Source organism: Equus przewalskii, chromosome 20, assembly GCF_037783145.1.
Source record: "Equus przewalskii isolate Varuska chromosome 20, EquPr2, whole genome shotgun sequence".
Taxonomy (NCBI): Eukaryota; Metazoa; Chordata; class Mammalia; order Perissodactyla; family Equidae; genus Equus; species Equus przewalskii.
This window is the reverse complement of record NC_091850.1, coordinates 15,343,761-15,351,868: the sequence shown is the minus strand read 5'-3', so window position 1 is coordinate 15,351,868 and position 8,108 is coordinate 15,343,761.

Genomic DNA, 8,108 nt, shown 5'->3' with positions numbered 1-8,108 from the left:
TTTATTCCATAACAACTACCTCCTCCCATAGGCACACCTGGGGACCTTTGCACATATATTTGCTCCACCTCTGATATATTGAATTCCAGTAAATTGCTCACTGAGCACAACCTTCTAGCTCTCCACATCTTACTCCTCCACTTGGCCTTTGATCAAGTCAAGCCCCCCAGGGACTGCCTCCTGTGTTTCCCTCTAACTTTCATACCCTTCTGTCTTCTCTCTTTTCTTTACACAGCTGATACCCCAGATTGTATCAGTTCAATCATTGTCTCATCAATGATCTCACCACCTTTGCCGCTTTGTGTCCCATCATACTGTAGTCTTTATCCATCCATCCTCTTAGCCCCAAACTCAAGTTGCCTTAGGGCTGCTGAGAAAATCATTCAATAAGGTTCTCCAGCCTCAACTTATCCTTCCTCACAGCCCAAGAGTCCTTCAGTGAATGCTTTATCAGATTTTTCTCCCATTCCTCATGGCAGCTATTTCAAACTTCTACCACTTTTCCTTAACGCCTCTATTCTACAGACCTCTCCTTAACCTCAGAAGAAGACACTGACTGCGCCTCATCAGTGTATTCAGTTGGAGGTGCTCCACACCCTCTGTGTATCAGGACACTGCAGAGCCCATAGTCAACAAGCCTTTCTAGCAGGAACTTCAGTTATCTCCTTCTTGAAGTCTCCACATTCTCTCTGAATTGTCTAAATGCCCTAGGGGTTTTCACACCCAAAAGAGGGTCAGTCTACTTTCCACACCCAAGTAAAGATGGCTCTGGAGTCTGATTAGGACCCACTTCCATGACTTCTTGTGGGCACACAAGAAGTGTGTGTGTGTATTATTGATACTTAACCCTACATGATCCAACTTGTTGAATTGTGACCCACTGCTGCCAACTCCCTTGATGATCCTGCAGGGGCTGCCTGGGATCTTCAAGAGATGGCAATCTCCCTCAAATAGTATTAATCTCTTCCCAGCCTGCCATACTCTTAAGTTCTCAAAGTTCTAATCCCAGAGCGAAGGAAATAAAATATACATATATAAACCTAAATATTTTTGATTCAGCATTGATTAAATTGAATTCCAGATTGTACCAGAGGTGCCATATGTTTCAATAACAGGAACCTTGGGTAGATGAGATGTTGAAACAGACATTAAGATTACAAAACACTGAACTGGCAATTGCGTCTTGTTATACAGATGAAGATCAAAAATAGACTCTATTAACCAATCAGATATTTTGAGGACACTAAAAATGTAAACATTAGCCAGCTTGGGTTGAAGGTCCCTTCTTGACAGATTTATGTTTCTGATCATGATGAAATTTGATTCTTGGCTAGCATGTAAGATGTTTACAAGTTCCATCTTGATTTTTAACTACAGTGCTTTATTGTTATATTACCCTTAATTTTGAGGCAATGATGCTTGTTTTACTTGTTTGCTTTGAGAAATTTTATTTCCTCATTGTTTGTTACAGAAAGTTCAATTTGAATTTACTCATCAACATTGTAACTCATCCTATTGTAATTAATTCAACAAGTATAAAGGAATTGCCAGATTCTCTTCAAGATAGGAAAAATGCATCTATTTTGTTCCTTTCATGGTCTGTGATCATAAAATAATTCGTGGATTATATCAGAATCTTCTTTTTTCAGTATTTATCATGAAAAAATATCAACCTACACAAAAGTAGAGTGAACAATACAATGAATCCCCATGTACCCATTATTCAGATTCAACAATCATCAAGGAGTTGCCACAGTTGTAGAAACAGTTTAAAAATCCAGTGCATAAATTTGGCTGTATACTTGGTGCAATCCCGTCCCCTGAGCAGCTCGCTCTCAGGTCCCAGGGCGCTGACATCTCAGGCGTCTCCCACCACACAGTTCTCTTCCCAGGGCACACCTCAGGGTGACTATTTCTGCTTCTAATTTAAATCTTTCTTTATTTTTCTGCTTCGTTGGCTATGTGGGGGTTTTAAAATGATTGTTACGTAAATAGTACATACACATTGTAATCCATCAAACACTACGTGGGAGTTGTTATTTTTTTCTCTTTTTAAAGTTCTCAGTCTCCTTTTACCTCTGAGGTAATTGCTGTTCCTATGAACAGTTTGATCAGTATCATTCAATGCTTTTCTTCATATCCACACGGTTGCGTGCAAACATATGGTGTCAGTTATTAAACCCTTGTCTCTCAGCTCCAACCTCCCCCCTGTTTTATGATGCTAGGATTGTGACTCTGCAAACTACATTTCTCCTTTGCTCTCTGGCTTCCTGTCAGGATCCTTGTTTACTTCCGGTTTGCTAACAGATCCCATGAGTATCATCTGAGCAATGTTTCTTCACTCCTGCAGCTGCAGCCATGGCCCCAGGCAGTAGCTGAATCCGGTTTGCAGTTTTACCAACAATTGCAGAACCAGATTCATCACACCCACTAACTTAGAGATCTCCCAGTTCTCCTTTGGTTATCTAGTCAGCAAATCGATAGTTTATCCTTATTTTATATTTAATTTTCTCCATTTCATAAAACTGGTATGATTTCTCTTTTCTGATTAGACACTGACCAGCACAGAAATATACATATGTTGGAATTTTTTTCTCTGTATTTATTTATTTACAATAAATGGGATAATAGCATGCCTATTACTTTGCAACTTGCATTTTTCACTTAAAGTTTCATAAACATCTTTCCAGATCAATATATATAGCTCTAACTAATTCTTCTCAATAGCTGCATAATATTCCATTAAGTGGACAGACTGTAATTTATTCAACCATTCTCCTGTTGATGGATGCACAAGTCAAGTCCTAATTTTTGCTATTACAAAAAAATGCTACAATAAACATCCTTGTTCATATATCTTTCTATACTAATACATTTGTTTCTATTAAAAAATTACTGGGCTGGCCCAGTGGCACAGTGGTTAAGTGCGCACATTCTGCTTCTCGGTGGCCCGGGGTTTGCTGGTTCAGATCCCGGGTGTGGACATGGCACCGCTTGGCGAAAGCCATGCTGTGGTAGGCGTCCCACATATAAAGTAGAGGAAGATGGGCACGGATGTGAGCTCAGGGCCAGTCTTCCTCAGCAAAAAGAGGAGGATTGGCAGTAGTTAGCTCAGGGCTAATCTTCCTCAAAGAAAAAAATTACTGAAAGTGGGATTACTGTGTCAAAGAATGAGGTATTTGTGTTTTTGTGACATCACATGTACTGAAGTGAATTGGTCATACTCCTCAGTTGATGACACACTATTATTATTAGTTCATTCAAGGCCCTCCTTTTGTTTTATATTTTCCCCAATTACTGCTATTCCCATTTCCTTTTCTCTTTTCTAGAAGCCCTCATCCTAGTGTATATATGTCTTCTCAGTGCTTTTTCCGTATGAGCATTCTTTTATCTGTTTCCTTGAGGACGTGTGTGAAAAAGTTTCAGAGTTAAGTTCCCAGAAGTAGGATTGCTGTCTCTACATAAAGAGTATACATACTTAATTAAGGACTATACCACCTCACACAGCAATATTTGAGATTTCTCATTTCCCTAAATCCTCTCCTACACAGGCGATTATGTTACATTCTTACTTGCCAATGTGACAGGCTCAGAAGTGAAATTAAGCAGCTCTTCTCATACCTGTTAATTCACATTTTCTCTCCTTTGCCCATTTCCTACTGGATTTCCTGATTGTTGATTTATTTTTCTCACTGACTTGCAAAGTCCTTTATATATTCTAAATAGTAATTTCTTTCGAATTTTCCCATATAACTCTTTGAATTTTTTGATAGTTTAATTCCCCTAGGTACTTTGTATTGTTGTTGCTACTGCAAATTGTATCTTATTTTCTACTATATTTCCTGTTGGTCTTGTATCTGGCAATCTTGTTGATTCTCTTGGGTTTTCTCTGTAAACAATAATATCATCTACAAGTAATGACAATTTCATCCCTCCCAATCCTTAGACATATGTTATTTCTTTTTTCAATCTTATTTTATTGGTCAGGTACTATGGTCAACAATAGTGGTGATACAGAAGATATGCTTATTGATTCTCAATTTTACAGGGAGTGTGTTTTGAAATGTTTTATTAACAATTGTGTTTGCCATAGGTATTTGATAAGTACTCTTTTTCCAGTTAAGTTTTCTTCTATTCATTTTTAAAAAATAGTTTGTTTTTAATCGTATGTAAGTGATCAATTTTATCGAAAGCGTTTTCTGATCTACTGAGATATTTGTGGAATTTTCCTCCTTAATCTATAAATGAGGTGAATTAAATGGAAAAATTATGTGATGTGAAAACACCCTTGCGTCCGTGAGCTAAAATTTTATTTGAGATTTTTGGATCTATGTTCACAAGTCACACTGACCCACTTGGGGGTAACCAGTTGTCCTGGTTTGCCCAGAACTGTCTAGTTCTGTTTTAAACCACAAATTCCAAGTCCTAGAAAACGCTTCAGTCCAAGGCAAACCAGGACAGTTAGTGAGCCTAGCTGTAATTATTTTTTCTTGTACTGTTTGTAACAGGCAGAATAGTGGTCTCCTAACCATGTCCACGACCGCATCCCTGGAACCGATGCATCTGTTATGTTACACGGCAGGGGAGAATCAAGGCTGTGGATGCAATTAAGCTTGCTAGTCAGCTGTCCTCAAAATAGGGAGATTTTTCCTGGATTATCTGAGTGAGCCCAGTGTAATCACAGGATCTTAAATGTGGAAGAGGGAGGCAGAAGAGTCAACGTCAGAATGATGTGACATGAGAAAGACTCCAGCAGCCACTGCTGGCTTTGAAGGTGGAGGGGATCATGAACCAAGGAGCTCAGGTGGCCTCCTGAAGCTGGGAAAGTCAAGAAAATAGACTCTTCCCTAATCCTCCAAAGGAACACCGCCTGCCAGCACCTCGATTTAACCCAATGATACCCGTTTCAGAATTGTGACCTCCAGAGCTGTAACATAATAGATCTGTGTTGTTTTAACCTGTTTGTGGTGATTTGTTACAACAGCAATGGAAAACAAATACACTGCTCTTATTTAGTTTAGGTGTTAATGTTATATATTCTCTCAGAAAATAAGTTAAATAGCTTCCTACTCACCTAATCCCACTCTTAAAAAAAAATATTTTCTGACTCAACTTGATAAAATGGAAATTACCAGATTGTTTTCCAAAGTGTATTAATTCATGTTTCCCCAACTGTCTGTGAAACATTTTCCATTAATCTCCATAAGTAATAGACATATTGATGTTTTTAATGTTTTGCCAATCACATGAGTGAAAAGTGGTATCTCATTGTACTTTAATTTGCATTTCACTGACTATCTATAAGTCAGAGCACTTTAAAATACATTTACTTGGGGCCAGCCCGGTGGCACAGCGGTTAAGTTCAGACGTTCCGCTTCGGCAGCCTGGGATTTGCTGGTTTGGATTCCGGGTGCGGACATGGCACCACTTGACAAACCATGCTGTGGTAGGTGTCCCACATATAAAGGAGAGGAAGATGGGCACGGATGTTAGCTCAGGGCCAGTCTTCCTCAAAAAAAAAAAATTACTTGGTTATTTGGATTTATATTATTCCACAAATATGCTTCCATACTTATTATTTTCTTCATTTATTTACCTATGCTATCTTTTGCTATAAAAAGTTTTTTGTTTTTATATATTTACCTTTCCTGTTATTGATTTTGGGTTCTCAGGCTTGGTTAATATCACCCATGCCCTTAGACGGCTCATGTAGACTCTTACACTTTCTTGCAAGATTGTTCTTATTTTATTGTTTGCAGTTATGCCTTTGATCCAACCAGAATTTATTTATTTGTTTGTTTATTTATTTATTGGTGAGGAAGATTGGCCCTGAGCTAACAACTGTGCCAATCTTCCTTTACTGTGTATTGGGATGTCACCATAGCATGGTTTGTTGAGTGGGGTGTAGGTCCGTGCCCAGGATCTGAACCCACAAACACTAGGCAGCCAAAGTGGAGCTTGTGAACTTAATCACTATGCCACTGGATCGGCCCCAGAATTAATTTTTCTGATATTATAAAATGTAGAATTAATTTTAGTTTCTCCCCAGTTGCACCAACACTGTTCATTAAATAATTCAGCCTTTTCTCATTGAATTGAATTATCACCTTTGCCAAGTATTGAGTTTTCATTTATACTATATCTGTTTCTAAATTCTATTTTGTTCCTTCACCGGTACCATATGGATTTAATTTTACATTAGCTTTATATTGTATTCCAATATTGAATGTGCCACTTCTCCCACAATTTTGTTCTCTCTCTCTCTTTTTTAATGCTTCTTAGCTATTTTCCACATATTTATTCTTCCATATAAATTTTAGGATCCAATTAAAAGGAGAAAAACATTTTTTTGGTGTTGCATTAAGTTTACAAATTAATTTTAGGAATAATCACATTTAATGAGACAATATCCATTGAGGTAATATTTTTTATTTGTTTCATTACATCCTGTATTTTAAAAAAATATATAAAATATAGCTTTCTTTTTTTGTCTTCTTTCTCAAGATTTGATATTGACTATGCTGGATTTGTAAAACTATTGTGAAGATTCTCATATTTTGCTATATTTTGGAATAATTTGGAAAACATAGGAATTATCTGTGCTTTGAGGATTAGAGGGAATTCAGTAACATTGTCAAGACGTTGCTTTTTTCATTATTTAAAAACAATTTTATTATGACAAATTTCAAATAAGTTCAAGTAGAGAAAATAGTATAGTGAACCCTATGTACCTACCACCTAGTTTTGACAATTATCACAATTTCCCATTCGTGTTTCATCTATCCTTCCACTTTTATTTTGCTGGAATATTATAAAGCAAATCTGAGATTTCATATCATTTCATCTTTAAATAGTTCACTATGTATTGCTAACAAATGAAGTCTATTTTTTAAAACGTGGTTTCCTTATCATCCATAACAAAAATTTCTCAGTTGTTTAAAAAACATCCTTTTACAGTTGGTTTGTTTGAATCAGAATCCAAACAAGGTCTGCAGTGTTGTATTTTGCTTACTCTGTCTCTTGATTCTCTCTTAATTTATAAAAGTTCCCTCTTATCTCCCCCCCATGACATTTATTTGTTGAAAAATCAGGTTGTCTGTCCTATAGAATATTCTAGATTCTGGAATTGGTTGATTGCTTTTTTGTAGTGTTGCACAACTTGTTCCTCTTTTCTTATTTTTTGTAGACTGAAATTTAGATGAACGCTTGATTTTCTGTCAGTTCAATTATTTTTTTTGTCGAAGATTCTTCATAGGTGGTGTAGTATACTTCATAAGGTGTCATATCATGATTGTCCTTAATGTCTGGTGTCCCAGTTATAACAATATTGACATTGATGGGTGCATTCAGGTATTGTCAGCTGATCCACTCATTATAAAGTTCCCCATCAACCTTTCACCTAGTAGTTTTAGCAGCCATTAATAGAGCATTCCTTAGAGCCGTTGTTTCGTTAGTTTCCAAAAATGGTGATTTTCTTATTCCACCATTCCTTCTGCTTTTATTAGCTGAAATTCTTCAACAGAGAAGAATCTTCCTTTATCAACTCTTCAGTTACCCTAAAAGACAGTTCATAAAGGAAAGACCGGTTGGCACTTTTTTTCAAATAGTAGATTTAGCTTAGTCAGTATTTTCTATGATATTGGTATTCGGGGTTTTAAAAAACTTTTACTCATTTATATTTTGCTAGAAAAAATTCCTCTTCTCTAGATTTTTAATTTACTACCAAGGCATGCACAAAGTACTCTTGTATAATTCTTTTGACCTCTACCACATCTCCTTTTCCACACTTAAAACAGTATATATATATATGTGTGAGTGCACGTGCACATCTGTGTCTGTGTGTTACCTAAGGTGTTTGCATTTTATTTATCTTACAAAGAACCCGTTTAGGTTTTATATATCCTTTCGTGCCCCCGGAGGTGATTTTCCTTCTCTGGGTCACTTCCTAAGTGCTTCCAAGTGCTCACACCTGTTTCACATTTGGAGCTAGTCTGGAAGGGGGGTGGGGGGTGTCTTAAGTAATTTATAATTCCAAATTACCCTTGGGGTACATTTCTTCACTTAACACAAATTTAATTTCTGGTACCTCACTTTACTACACAGAGACA